This window comes from Oreochromis aureus, linkage group 18 (assembly GCF_013358895.1).
Source record: "Oreochromis aureus strain Israel breed Guangdong linkage group 18, ZZ_aureus, whole genome shotgun sequence".
Taxonomy (NCBI): domain Eukaryota; kingdom Metazoa; phylum Chordata; class Actinopteri; order Cichliformes; family Cichlidae; genus Oreochromis; species Oreochromis aureus.
The window spans coordinates 29,361,344-29,376,356 of record NC_052959.1 but is presented as its reverse complement, the minus strand read 5'-3'; the positions used below and the strand labels follow the sequence as shown (position 1 = coordinate 29,376,356).

At 39.2% G+C, this 15,013-nt stretch overlaps 1 protein-coding gene across 5 annotated transcripts in view; it reads left to right on the top strand.

Annotated features, from left to right (window-relative positions):
• LOC116331650 (nuclear receptor coactivator 2-like) overlaps nt 1-15,013 on the top strand; it is a 54,711-nt gene that overhangs the window by 4,474 nt on the left and 35,224 nt on the right. For 4 of the 5 annotated variants that reach the window (XM_031754407.2, XM_031754408.2, XM_031754406.2 and 1 more), the window contains exon 2: nt 8,872-8,933. The gene's annotated coding sequence lies outside the window, so the exon portion shown is untranslated. Of the gene's footprint in view, nt 1-8,871; nt 8,934-10,912; nt 11,113-15,013 lie in introns of those variants that run through there. The other variant, XM_039602082.1, reaches the window with a different exon arrangement.

Sequence of the window (15,013 nt, the reverse complement as noted above, 5' to 3'; positions counted from 1 at the left end):
AAGGGTAGTATGTAAACGGGTGCAAAATGGAGCACATTTCAGACTGGAGAGCCGTAGTGAAAAATAGGTCTCCTTTTCCATCTACAGTATTTGGCAGTATGTAGTGATATGGCTTTGTTCTGCAACATCCAGATACAGTGCATACACGATGGGAGCAGCAGCACCCAGACAATAAGACATAACACTGATTGATGCAGGTATTGTAGATTCCACACTGACAGGCCTTCCTCGGTCTGAGTGACAAGAAGTCATGTAAAAAAGGATGCTTTTGGGTCCGTCCTTACTGGTTCCATATGAATTAAGAGGGTAAATAGCAGCCAGATGCTGCTGATAAAATATGCTTCGTTTTAGGTGTTTAGCACAATGCTGCAATTTTCCCAGTGCTCAGAGAAACTGCAAGAAACAAGGGCTACATCCTAGACTCTGCAGGCGTCAGTTAGCATGTTAAATCCTAAAGTACAAGGCCTGCATAGTCCTACATATATTTTTCACATGACTGTTCGTTAATGTGCTTGCCTTTGGGCTTTTGGTTTTCATGTAACAGACTGCACTATCGATTACCAATGTGTCTTTGAGGCTAATTTCTATAAAAGTATAACCCTTCTCTGTGGTTTTTGCAGATCTCCAGATAGACAGTGTAGTATGATCCCTACCTAACTTTGTGGTCGTGGCTTCCATGAACTATGACATCACCATAGGCCTTTACTCATTTATAGTGGCATTTGACGTGTGCTCCAGCGGTTTTCCAAATGAAAAGTTTCTCAACTCCAAAAAAAGAAAAAAATTAAAAATTGTTTCATCACTGATGGAACAGAATTGGAAAAAGCGATGATGGAGGTTTTTCAGTTTTTTGTAGACTATCTCAACTTTCTCAATTAAATTATTTCCACAATTTCCGTCAATGCCATCTGGAAATTTCTGTGCTCCTGCACTGAAAAATCGTTTTCTATTCCTATACTATTTTTGATGCATGGGTCAGCATGTGTCGCATTTTGAGTGAACGATGACTAATGTGTCAACCACAATAGCGGCTTAATACAGACTCAAAGTTTTTTGCTCTACCACCTGTTTATTTTAAAAGGCTAATACTTATAAAGACTAGAGGTGTTTAATAATTTGCCACTAATGTGATTTAAAGGGCTTAAAGTTTCAGATACATCAAAAAGTTTGAATCATATTTTTAAAATGTGATCATATTTTATCCTACTGACAGGAGAGAACTGAGGAGAGGAGCTCTAATACAACAGCAACACTTACATCATTGCTCAGATACTAGCCAAGACGAAGCACTTGTAGCTACTCTTGCAAAGAGTATACACACTTATTATAGCTATACTGGAAACACTTGTTTTGTTTTTTTTTGTTTTTTTCTCGTGGTTACAGTAAAACCATGAGACCTGAGGCATGCTATCAAGCATCTGAAAGTTAAGGGTAGTTGTACAAATAAAAGCTGTTCTTGGGAGATGCAGAGCAAAAATTCTCGTTATTGTTAGGGGAACAAGTCAGATCTACATGTCTGTTGCTTATGACTCAAATATGATCTTAATTCGAAATTCAGACAAAGAATAGATTGCAGCAAAAACCACAAGTATTTGTAATTTCTTGACATGGTGACTGCACACAACAACAGGAGGTGCTTTCATTCATATTCCCTTATTTACTGTATGTGTACCTAAAATAAAATACTCATGGACTGGAAAGTTTGATCAGTCATCGTCATCATAAATCACCAATGTGTTTCTTAGAAAAATTCTAAAAGACTCTACTGTACTTGGACATATGATAAGTATCATACTTTGTGACTGTGGCCATGATTATGAGACAGTGTGGTCAACACCATTAAGAAGCATTAAGAATTATGTAGTTAATTAGAACCAGCTCTAGAGCAGAGTGTTTGTATTGTAAATGATTACATCAAAACCTGACGTAAGCTCAGACCGCCTACATTTTAAATGAAATCTTTTTGTTTGTCATGTATCTGAATGATAGGGAGACCAGAGCTGTCTGAAGTCTTTTAGACTCATCTAATACTATTGTTTTTTAATTTGTGCATACTTAGATTCATACTTGCTAAAGCCTCATATTTGCTTCAGATAAATCTTGGAATCACTTCATGGTATGAAGGGAAGGAATGATTACAAGAAAAACCTGCTTCACTGTTCATATGGGAACCTGACTAGTCTTCTTGGACAGAAAAAATGTAGCCCTTTCCTGGATACTTGTTGTTGGTATATCATAGTGCTATCATAGTATTCATTTTACACTGTGAGCTACAATGTTAGCCAGGGCACAGTTGTGGAGGTTTACATGTATTCATGATGGTAATTTGAGGCTTTTCGTGATTTTTCTGAACTGTGCTTTGTCTGTTTCAATTTTTATTTTATTCAGCATACACCTTTGCCGACTTCAAAAAATTAGAATTGGGTGCACAAGTTTAAATTTATTTTGGATTTTGTCTGATTTAAACAGGGTCAAAAGTACACATACAGGCTCAAATATAAACATGCATACATAAAACATTTTTAATAAGTTGTGCTGAAGGTTCTCTAATGTCTTTTAAGTTGACTACAACTGCTAGTTTCTCTTTGGCAGCATAAAAAAGCATTTGTTTGACACAACTCATTGGTTCGACCAATACTTAGAACAATGAGAAAGTCTAAGGAACTCAGTGAAGTTCTAAGAAGGAAAACTGTAGATTTATTCAAGCTGGGAAGGTCTAATGGAGCACTTCTAAACAAACGCAGATTCCGGGATCATCGCTTCAAACAATTTACGTAAATGCAAGTTGTTCTGATATGCCACCACTTTGCCGATGTCGGGAAAAAGACCCAAACTCTTGCCCTCAGATGAGAGGGAGGATCTTCAGAAACATTTTAGGAATCAGCAAGGCTCAAATCTGGCTGGGTAGAGAGGGTGCAGGGCAAAAAAAGAAACCACTGCTCCAAAATCAACACCTTCAACTTCAACTGCAGCTGTACATGGACAAGCCAAATGTTGTTTGCACTAACTGTCAAGCATGGTAGTGGTAGCATCATTCACTGGGGCTGTTTTTCTTCCAATGATACATTGCACAAAGGGGATGCAATACTGAAGAAGGAGGACTAGCTCAAAATTAATCAATTTCACCTCAAATCAGCTGCTAGATGGTGGAAACTTCGGTGTTGCAATAGGACAATGATCCCAAACCCATTAGAACTGGTTTTGGAATGGATAAAGGAGGCTGATGTTGGGCTTCTGGAATGGCCTTCCCAAAGCCCTGACATCAACTCTATTGAAAATTTGTGGACTATGCTTAAAAGCCAGTACTTTAATTAACCCTTTAGATCTGTTTTTTGCAGTGGTTTTGACAGTTGATTTAAGAATAGCAAAGAGAGCAATGGGTAATGCTTACCACTTAAAATGCACTTTTGTTGAGGCTCTTTCAAACTTGGGATGAATGAATAGCATCTCAGGCAAGATTTATGTTTTTATTTTTATTTTCTTAGATTAATTATTGACTAATTTGGGAAATATGCCTAAATCCAAATGAATACTGTAATTTGAACTAATAAATTTGAAAATATTTTTCCTTCTAAACACAGTTTTCCATCACAAGTTTAGTCTTAAATTTAATTTGAAAGTGGTATTTAAAGTGGCGGAAAAAAGGCTTAAAAGTCTTCAGTTTGATTTGCTTAAACCGTATATACTACAGTGAGACAGTGAAAGTCAAATTTGAAAAACTAGCAAGTATCAAGACACCTTCTACTGGCTGATACATTTACAGTCATTTTTTTTCATGGGCTATAAACACTGAAGACTGCGGCTGGCTATGAAAGCGCAACATGCAGACTCACATGATTTGAGTTTCTGGCTTTGAATTCACACTCTCTCAGCTGTTGTGTTGTCGTGGCAGAAAGTCTTAGTTTTACAGTAAACGTCCTTTGCATATAAGGGATACATATACCAAATTAAAGTGCTTAAACAAAGCAATAAACCAGCATTTTGCCACTCAGCTGAGGAGCAGGCTGCAAAGCTAAGTTGCCTTCCTATGTGCAAACCATATGGAAAGCTGTGCAGGGTTGAAGCAGTAGACCTGTGAGCCAAGTGTAGCAGGTTGCATAACAAGTGCTAATTTGGTTAGCTGGAGCTGATGGCGGCTGTAATTCTCCAGCACTATGACAGCAGAGCTGTGTTAGAGGGAGAGAGAGAGACTCCACAGGCTTCCAGCTGGATAATACAAGCTAATAGCATAACAGGCTTTTGCAGAACAAACGCAGGCCATGGCCAGAGCTAATTGTGGTGTTCATCACAGCCTTTTGGTGACAGACCATTGCTGCAAAGATGACAGTAAAGAGGTTAAGCAGTACTGTGGCCAAAATGCATATTATGGCTTGATTAAGTCCATTTCGATGCCCATTTGTTACTCCGATCCTATTCTCACCATGAGACTCTGGAGATGAATCATAATCATGTAATAACAAGTTATTAAATTCAGGAAATAACTGAAAATTTTTTAAAAGTTGATAAATATCCTTTTGTCCACATGCAATCAAAAAGAGGTCAACACAGCTGAGCTTCTTGTGTTTTGGTTTAGCATCACATCTGTGGCTGAGAGAGAATGGTTAGATTAAGAGTAAAAGCAGATGACAGGGCTGCTTTTGAAAAACTCTTGTCATTTTTAAGAGTTACTTAAGTCATTTGTGGCTTATGGGTAATTTTTGTGCAGTCTTAAGATGAATGGTTGAGCAGAATTTGTAATTAGTTGACATGATAACCTCCCTGAATGACTGTGGGTGCTTTTGTTCATATTCACAAATTCGTCATATGTTTCACATAACATGAAAAGACATGGGCTGAATCTCGCAGTTTCACAGGAAATTTGATGCATAATTGTGAACATTGCAAATTGCAGATGGGCTGTTTTTGCACATCTTTTATGGGATTATATATTTTGTGTTACTGGCCAGGATTATCAGCCTATGCGTCTAACTTGTGTAATGTGGTTGTATACTGTAAACCAGCTCTGAGCTCGGTGTAGCTGTGGATGTCTGTGTTACCATAGAGCTGCTTAGTAACAGAAATTAATCACAGTCAGGAAGTAGGCCGTCTCTCTGTGTGGCTCTCATTGACTTTCTGTAGCTCCCTCTCACTCTTCCCTCTCTCTATCTAACAGACACTCAGTGTGTGTGTGTGTGTGTGTGTGAGTGTGTGTGTATCAGTGTGTATGTGCGTGCTTGGTTACCACAATGTCTATTATGCAAATAATTAACAGTGAAACTCTCCATTGCTAACTACAAAGTTAGGTTGTAACACAATTGCCATGACTCTGTAGGTGCAAATATGTGTTTCTTTGTTTTTGCTGAAAGCAAAGTTCAAGTCACTTTGGGGGCCCATTGTTTATTTTTTAAAACAGCCTTTAGAAATTATTTGCATGTTCTTCCCTTTGAGAAAAGGCTGTTTCCGAAAGGGAGAAAACAGTCCAACTGGTTAATCTGTATTTTACTGGTGCTTCAGTGTGCATCTTACTGTCTTGGCTTGTTCTACTTCAGGTCCTGGGTAAAATGACAGATTATTGATAAAACCGTACCCTTTCATTGCCCCGAGTAAGTTTGCAGTGCACAAAGTGGGCTGGGTGACAGCCACAGGATTTTTCTGTCATCATGCGTGTGCGCAGGAAGAACATTTGTGCTTGCATGTGTGCTTGTGCAATTCACAAAGGAGTTGGGTAGAGATCAGCTGTCCATCTCTCCTCCACAGACACTGACACACTCTGATGCACACACAAACTGACAAATGCACACATACGCACAGCTATCTCAGCGGTGGCAGGTGCATGTTAAAGTGCAGTGTGGTTTGAGTGTGCTGTGTCCAACTGACTAAGAATGCTGCTGCCACACGCACACACACAACACACACACACACACTAAGTAACAGTGAACAAATCGGGGGGAAGAGCCAGCAGATGTTTCAGATTTGGCCGCTGACCAAAAAAACTAACTTCTTCTTTTTAGTACTTTTCATTTGGTGTTCTTGATTACAGTAACACACACACACACACACACACACACACACACACACACACACACACACACACACACACCACAAGCATGCAACACATTACCACTGTGCTAACGATCTCGATTTGGTAGGTTTGACTCTTCCATTGTATTTTAACTTGTTAAACTTTCAAGCTGCAACATGTTGCATTATACACATCATCATGTTTTTAGAACTGGTTGGTCAACCCTGTCCATGCCCACAGTGAGATTAGCAATGCATGCGGATACCGAATACTGATACCAGTTAAATGACTGGACTGTATTCTTTTACTACGAGGAAGCAATTGGGGATTGCTCTTTTATCTGCAAGGCAATGTCAGACTAGACTTTGCTTTCCAGACTTTGTAAAACAAAATGTAACAGGCTTATTAAGTCTAGTAATAAATGACAAGACAACCAAGATGAATGCAATAAAAAATAAAAAGTGTGTATGTTATTCGCCTAATCTTTTTTGCACTAGTTTCATTTCAGCTCAGATTTAGAATCTTCCCTGCCCACAGCTTTCATTTCACACTAGTTTCTCCTTTCGCTGCTCTCAGTCTTGCTGTGAGTGCACCTACACACAAACACAGATGCACAGGCACACATGTGTTTACATGGAGCTGACAAGAGGCAGGCGAGGTGAAAAAATATTAATCAAGTTGACAAAATGTGTTATGTTAATGTATGTGAAATAAATATTTCCCAATAAGTGTTAGACTGAACATTGCAAGAGGGAGAGTGCAAGAGCAAGTGAGAGAGAGAGCTATATTAGCTCTCCTGCTAGCAAACCAGTGCATTGCTGCTGATTCAAACTTTATTAAACACACAACAGCATAGGCTTGAATTGCATAGATTGGCCCAGCTGTCAGCTTTTTGAGTCAGGATCAGTCTGACATTGGACCAGTACATCCTTGAGCCTGCATCAGCCTTTATTCCTATTTTGTGACATATTCTTTTGTTTGATGCTTTACATTATGCCTCTAAGGGAAAACAAGTTTCAGCTTCCTGCATCGAACGCTGAATTTGTTTAAACATAAGTACATGAATGTTCGTAGCCCAAAACCTCAGTTTTAGTGAAATTGTATTTATAACTTATTTACCAATATGTCAGAAGTGGAAATGAACAAAGTCACAGTAACGGTTCTTGTCAAGGACTTTTGGTAAAGATGTACAGAAAATTATGGAAAATACTGAATGCTTGACTACTACAGTCGGAGGATTTTGTAAGTCTGTTATGCTGTTGCATTGGACATGTCGCTTCTGTGTTGAATTCTTAGGGCACGAGGTGGTAAATCGTCACTCAAACCCACAATGTGGGGTTTTCCTTTAATTTGCCATCCCTTTTAACACTGAGGGGGAAAGAGGATGTGATTCAACACAGAGAGTATGTGATGCATAATAGTTCCTGAAAAAAATGAGTTTTTACTTGATTACAACAGATATATATGTGAGGGGGGGTGACTGAAATCCAGTAAACAGGTAGGCTCTTTCTGTCTTCCCACAGCAGCAGGACATGTGACCTACACTTTGGACTTTACACACACGCACATAGTTGTCTGCAACATGAAAATGAAAGGGCACGCTGTAAAATGGTTCTGAAATATCTGATCGTTAGGGAGGGATTTAAGTAGATTTCCACTACACTTCAGCTGTTCAAATAAAAGGAGACCAGTTGTTTCATAAAATACGATGTTTCTTGAATATGAACCAAAGCCAGTGGGAACTCGATGAACCTGGAGCAGCACCATACTGTTCCAGGTCAACCTCACGGTGTGAAAAAGGCCTCCGAGCTCTCGGAATCTTCCTCCCAGGCAGGGTCATTGTCTGGGAAAAGCTGCAGGTTTCCTTGTTATTGTGGACAGGAGTGCGATTTCCAGCATAACTGGTGGGTGATGATTAAGGTTAAATTCTGCTAAATGATTTTACCCTGTAAAAGATGGCAGCATATTTAGCAAGCACACACTCTTACACATTTGATCTACGCGTGGCCTGCATATGTACTTGATGATGGGTTGACTCTTGTGGTAAAATGGAGTGATGTGTTTCACTTAAGTGTGCCTCATGCCTGGAAAGTGATAATTATTCATGCACTTTAGCAACTCAATATGATGTCTAAAAACATTCATTCAGTGCTTACAGGAAGGTCTCATCAGTGTTTGTATTTTTATTTCTTTATTTTTTCATATTAAAGTTACATTACTAGTTTTGGGAAGTTCTCATCCTGTGAAAATACGCTTGATGTTTCTGAGAAAATAACCTGGATGATGTCACTGGGGTTGTTATACCTCTGAGGCTGGAGACTAAACATTACTTTATAAACACTGGATTTCGAAAGACACCTCTCCGTTTACATCTTCATAGTCACACGAATTACATTGACGTATACTAATTTGCGTTATGAGAATGATCCAGTGTCTTAAGAGCTTTATCTGTATTAGGGATAAAAAGCTTCGCCAACTTGGCTTATGTTGCGTTGATTTTTGGCCATTTTCAGTTTTTACAATTTTCCTCAGTTTGTGCCTAAGCTGTTCATTATACATGCAATAATTCATTGTCCACATGTCTGTGTTTCTACAAACAAGATGACATGCATACATTTTATGGTCCTTAAATCTGGGATCCTGTTTTTAAAGTATTACATAGTAATAGACACAGTAAACATAGTAATAAAAGGCTGAAAGAAATGTTATTGAAGAAAAAACTATTATTAAAAGACAAGCAAAGAAACAAAGATTGTACAGATTCTGGGATCAGCTGTCAGACACATTGCTATTTAAGAAATCTGTATCGGCCCAACCTTTCAAACACAAACCTAACATTTATCTTTGTTTTTGTTTCATGTGTCTCACAGAGATAACTGAATGATGTTGCCATATCTTTATGGATGTTTACCCATGATGCTTTGCAAATCAGGTAAGTGGAATCTTTATGTTAAGATAGTGTTTTGCTGTATTACAATAGGATGCAATACAAATATAGCATATATCAGTACACATATATGGTATATTACAATACATGTGATACAGAAAAAAGTCTTTTATTTAGGGATGCAGTGGAGTTCAACATGCAGATGCACAGATTCTATAAAACACTGTATTTTATTTGAGGGTTTTTTGGTTTGCATGTTTGTTTTTGTGCTAAGGGAAGCAAATCTCTGTTTTAACAACACAACTGACCTGTGTTTCACCTCTTCATCACACCATCCAACATCATTTATCCAGTGCAAAACTGGGGTGTTACATCAGATATATTGACCACTGACCAAGTTAAATTCCAACTTACTTGCCAATATACTGACATTAGCACTGATGATATTGGCCAGTGACAATGGTAGACCAGTGTACTGCATCGGCACTCTTGTTTGATTTTCTATAACCAAATATAATTAAATTGTGTTTTGCATGCCCAAATATTAGTGCCATGGCATCAGGAAAAGTACATTTGCAGGAGACGTTCAAAGGTCATTCGTCAGTCAGTGTATTTGTGATGGATTTCAAATCCTTTAAGATTTGGTTCAAGTTTATTCGGCGTGCTACACATGTGCCCTTCAACCGGACTTAAGGGTACTTTTACAGCACTATAACAGGACTACTCATCCACATGTGCAGTTGTGCACGTCAAAGTATAATCGCCTCCTAACACGGCAACTTGCACAGTAGAAAATGCAAAAAAGAAAACAAAAAACCCCAAAGTTTTCAGTTTCACAGCACTCCTCATTCTGCCACTGTGAGCTTCAACTTTAAGCTCTGAGAAAAAAACAACCATTTGAACATTTGGCTGGGATAATAAGAACTTAAAACATTAAACTAAACCAAAAGGAGCATCACTGGATCAAAGGTGAGGAACACTGTCAGACATTATCTACAGCAGTGCATAGAAACTACAACAGCTCATAAAGCAAAACAGGGACATCCTGACATAAGAACATGGAAAGTGAAAACACACAAGGATGCGTATGTTTTAAGCGAGGGGGACAGTTAACCTGGTAATTTTTGTGTGAGTATGTGGTAGCTGTATGTGTGCATAAAGCTCTTAGAGCTTTAGCCATTTGTAAAATTACCTCTTAGTGTGTGTTTGGCTCTTTTTTCTGTGACTCATTTCACTTGTGTTTGTGTGTGTGTGTGTGTGTGTGTGTGTGTGTGTGTGTGTGTGTGTGTGTGTGTGTGTGTGTGTGTGTGTGTGTGTGTGTGTGTGTGTGTGCGTTTGCCATCTCCCTTCATGTAGGGCTTATTATCCAAGCAGGGACAATGCTTATTATGCAAGTGCTGAATGCAATAGTCTTTCTCTGTCACTCACTGGCTTCACTGTTTCTGACAAACATCTCTTTCTGCTTCAGTTTTGAAAGTTGTGCACAAGTTTGAATAATAGAAAATGTATGTATTTTTTTTTTTTTTTTTTTTTTGTTCTTCTTGTTTACCAAAAATAGACGAAAATATTCAGGCACCCGTAAATTCTAACAGCACTGACATCTCTCATTTTGCCTAATATTTGCAGTTTCTTGAACATCTGCATGTAAGCATTGTAAGTTTGTGAAAAGTGTTGTAACTAGTGATAAAGTAACACATTTTGTACTTTGACTGTTTTGTAACAAATGTCATGATTAGTGTATTTTTTAAAATAATAAAAGCCCTCCAGAATTACAGAACAATAGGCCATGTAAATCATCCAGTGCCTAGAACGATTGTGAGCGAGAGGAGGGAGGAGTGTGTTCCTGTGTTGTGGGAGGAGACAGGGAGGAGTGCGCATATGTGTGTGTGTCTACGTGATGGGGGGAGGGGAAAACCAGAGAGAGAGAGAGGGAGAGAGGGAGAGAGAGAGCAAGGGGGAGGGAGGGAGTGAGAGAGAGAGAGGGGATTTGCGGCATGTAGTTTGTCAGCTGTCATTAGAGGCAGATGACACACACACACACACACACACACACACGGGAATAATCTCACAGAGAAGCGAGGGGAAATAAAAAACGAGTGTATGGTTGTGCGGCGTGCGTGTGTGTATGTGTGTGTATGCTGTGAAAACCAGTGTGTTTGCCCGGCCGGCATGGGATGTTTAGCCGGCTCTGGACCTGTTATGGACTGTTTTAACCAAAGCAAAGGTAAGCAACGCTCAGACTCTGATCTGCTTCATTCTGTTTCATGCTGACAGCAGATTAAAAGGCAAAGTCTATAAGGTTGGTTGACACAATATATTTAAGAAGAACACACTCTTTTTTTCCACATATCTCAGCTGATGACATAGTTAAACAGAAGCAATGTTTAGCAGTGTTATCAGCTACTTCTTGTTAACGTGAATAAATCAGAAGTTATGTCCCGCTTTAAAGCACCTGTCAGTCACTCGTGCTAATGTTTATTTAATGTGAATGACAGAAATGAACTTTATATTGTATTATCCCTATGTTTTTTTATTAGCAAGCAATGATGAGTTCTGATGCTCACAGTAGGTGTGACTATCCTAGTCATACTTGGACTTTGAGCTGTCATGTATTGTTGTTGTGGTTTTGACACAGTGTGTGCGAGCGTGTGTGTTTGTGTGTGTGTGCATGTTGCGATGGGAGTGGTTATGAATGACTGGCCACACGCACACACGCAGAGTGCACAGTCAGCAGGCCCGAAGCTGCTCTGTCACCTGAGGTCTAACCAGCCAACTGTTTACTCAGTTTTCTGCGCTTCAATAACAGCTGTTGGTAAAACTCACCCAGAAAGCAGCAGGTTGGCTGAGTGTAAAATTCACAGGTTCGTGAAGTCGCTTTGCAAATGTACAGTTTCGTAATGACGAGCTCGCAGTTATAGGGAAAAAAATGGGTGGACTTGTTAATATTCTTAGCTAGTGAGGTGTCAGTTCAGTTTTAATCATTTTAACTAATTCCCAACTGCAGTTTTTACACAGGATATTAAATTTCAGTAGACTAACACTGAAAAAAACCTTCAGTGTACCAGAATGTTTTGTTTCCAAGTGAGCACAGCGATCCACGTTTGAAAAATCCATGACTGGTTTTCTCACAAAGGCACACATACCAGCACCAAACTTGAGCAATCTTAGAGGTTAAACTTTGAAAGACAACTTTCTGAAGCACAATGCAAACAGCTGGCGTTTCATGGGGTCACTGGGCTGTGACTGCGTGTTAATTTTCACACAGACACTAGCTGCTTCTGCTGATAAGTCACTCAGGGAGCTGAAGGTGGAGTTTGACCTCTGGGCCAGTAGGACAGCATGAAACTCCTCTGCTATCTCTATCTAGGTATTTTTGCTTTCGCTTTGTGTGGCTTTTTTTTAAAAAGTTGCCTGCCTCACCGGTGAATTCATCTAATCATGTCTGATATGAGCTGTGGTGTCTTCCTGTTAATCAGTATGTCATAAAAAGTGATTTACTGCTAACTGCAAAGAAAGCAGCATTTGATTCCATCACACAGTGTTTAGTGATGACTTTGCTTCTGCCACGATTATCTGCTGTTTAAATTGGATAAAAGTGGTAAGGTTTGTCTTGAATTCTGCACATGTTGTACAATGAAGAGGGACCACATCACTCCAGACCTGGGAACACTGTACTGGCTCCCTGTATCTCTCAGAATTCATTTTTTTTTAAAGTCACCCTGCTCAAAGACTTCAGACCAGCCACTGCCTTGTGTCCCTTCTGCTGCTGGCTTCCGATTACCCAAAATCACACCGAAAATGAGAACTGGACAAGCTCCCTCGTTTTCAGCTAATATCCTACTTAATGATATTAGTGATTTAAACATTTAAACACCCCTTAAAAGCAGGGCTTCTCCTGTCACAAACTGTTATGACACAATTCCTTTGTGTGTTGTGTAATCGTTATCGTTACTTGTTTGCTCTTTCATCAAACCTGCATCCTCATTTTTTTAGTGCCGCACATGTTGCATGAAAGGTGCTGTACAACCAAAGCAGTATTACACTACTATACTATACTGTCAGATCAAAAGAGCTTTGAATGGCTTTTCAGAAGAGTTTCAAACCACCGGCCCTGTCCTGTGAACTGACACGAAACTTGAGCGGAGAAGAGGTAGAAATCATATTTAGGAGTCCAGATTTGTCCACCGCATGATGGCATAAAACAATCACTTTGTTTCCGTCTGTGTCTCTACAAGCGCTACTCTTATATTTTATGTTTGTTTTTTCATGCATGTAGGATGATTCCGCATGTTAAAGGAACATAAGTTCTCCTTTGGTGTCTCTCCTAAACTGCAGTGCCGAGGCGGCCCCGATGTTTTTGTTCTGTGCTGTTAAGCAGCCGCTCAGTTTCAGTGTTTACAGCAGAAACTCTTTTGTGTGTGTGTGTGTGATTATCATCATGTTTGTCCATGTAGAAGCATGGCGTTTTTGTTTGTGTTTTTGTGTGCGTGTGCATTAGTGTGTGTGCGTATGCGTGCGTATGCACTCACAATTGAGTTAGCATCCGGGCAGGCATGTTCAATGTTATTGATTCCTGTCTATAATCGATCACGCTCTCACATTACATGAAGCTGCACATGCCGAGTAATGAGCAGCTGCTGGCTATCTAGCCAGCTAACAAGCCATCTGTGAACAGTTTATTTAGAGTTATTATTTTTAATGTCCCTCCATTTTGATGCTATGATAATTACTCTGGCGTTTCTGCACTGCACTTGCATCAGATCATCTTTCAATCAGTCAGATGATTTTCTTGGATTTCTGTCAATACAGTTGAGTTTCTGCTTGTTTTGCTTCTTGTTCGTTTTGGGAGAATTATAGAGACAGAGATGTGCAGATAATTTACTATTAAACTCTAGTTCAAATTAGATCCGATCATTCTAAATGTAATCTATTAGTAACAACAACATTTTTCTCAAGTTGATGTGATGTGATGATGTTGAAGATGACAAAAAAGAAAGGAACAGAGAGAAGACAGAATAACTGAGCTAAGGTGGCTGAGCTATGGTGGTGGGGGTGATTATTTAGACAAAAAAAGGAGTGCTGGTTGAAGTGAGCCAGTTTGTGCAGCTTGTTTTTTACAGGGACTCCCTTCTCAGCACACAGAAAGGCATTTGCTTTTCATTCCAACACAACAGCGTCAAAAAGTCTTTGGGAACTTTGACACTTCAATAAAAGAAGGTCTGGGCAACCAGGTGGCAAGAGAGGTAACTGTGACCAAATGTTTGAAACAGGCTTGATTGCCTGAGAAACTCCTGTGTGTTCAGGTGGAAAACTGGCTGTAGGGATAGATGTATACTCGTGTCAAACTTGCATCCACTACATGGGCGTAATGGATACACTGGAAAGAAACAACACTGTGAAAGCTGAAGTGGAAGTCAGAATCTGCAACCCTCTCAAAGCCTTTCATAGTGTTTTTTTGTTGTTCTTGAGGTGCAGCGTCCGTTCTGGGATTTCAAATCTTTGATGTACAGATTTTTTGATGTTAAAAGAAGGAAAAGAAGAATTACAAAAAGAAAACAAAAGAGAAAGTTTCATAATGTTTCAATTTCTTGTTCCTTTTCATGAGGAAATATTTTGCAAGAGGTCAATTGGCTTCCTAAAGCTATACCAACAAACTATCATATTTATTGAATTAAACTAAAGATTTACTGACGTGTTAGAGCTGTGAAGACGATGCTGTTGGATGATTTAGATTTGGTCTTCCAACAGGATGTTGATTGAGGTGTAGGATAGTATTATGACCTAAATTGTTTGAACAGCTCTTTAGCTATATCCATGTGTGTCGTAATGTTAGCTATGCTATGGACAGTCCAATTAAGCTGAAAGGCTTGATATAAGCAGGAAATGAAAAAGCTCATCTTAAATAAGGCTTAGTGTGACATCTGTATCAAATATACATATGTCACATATAGAGAACTGACCATTTACACTGTATTGTCATCACTATAGTAAATTAGTAGAAGCAGAAGGAAATGTGTATCTAGAGCAGAGAGGATTTCTTGCTACCAGGTGAAATCCTGTGTGTGGCAGATTTATGATTTCACGTTAGTGTGTGATTCTGTACATTTCTGGCTACATCACTGGCT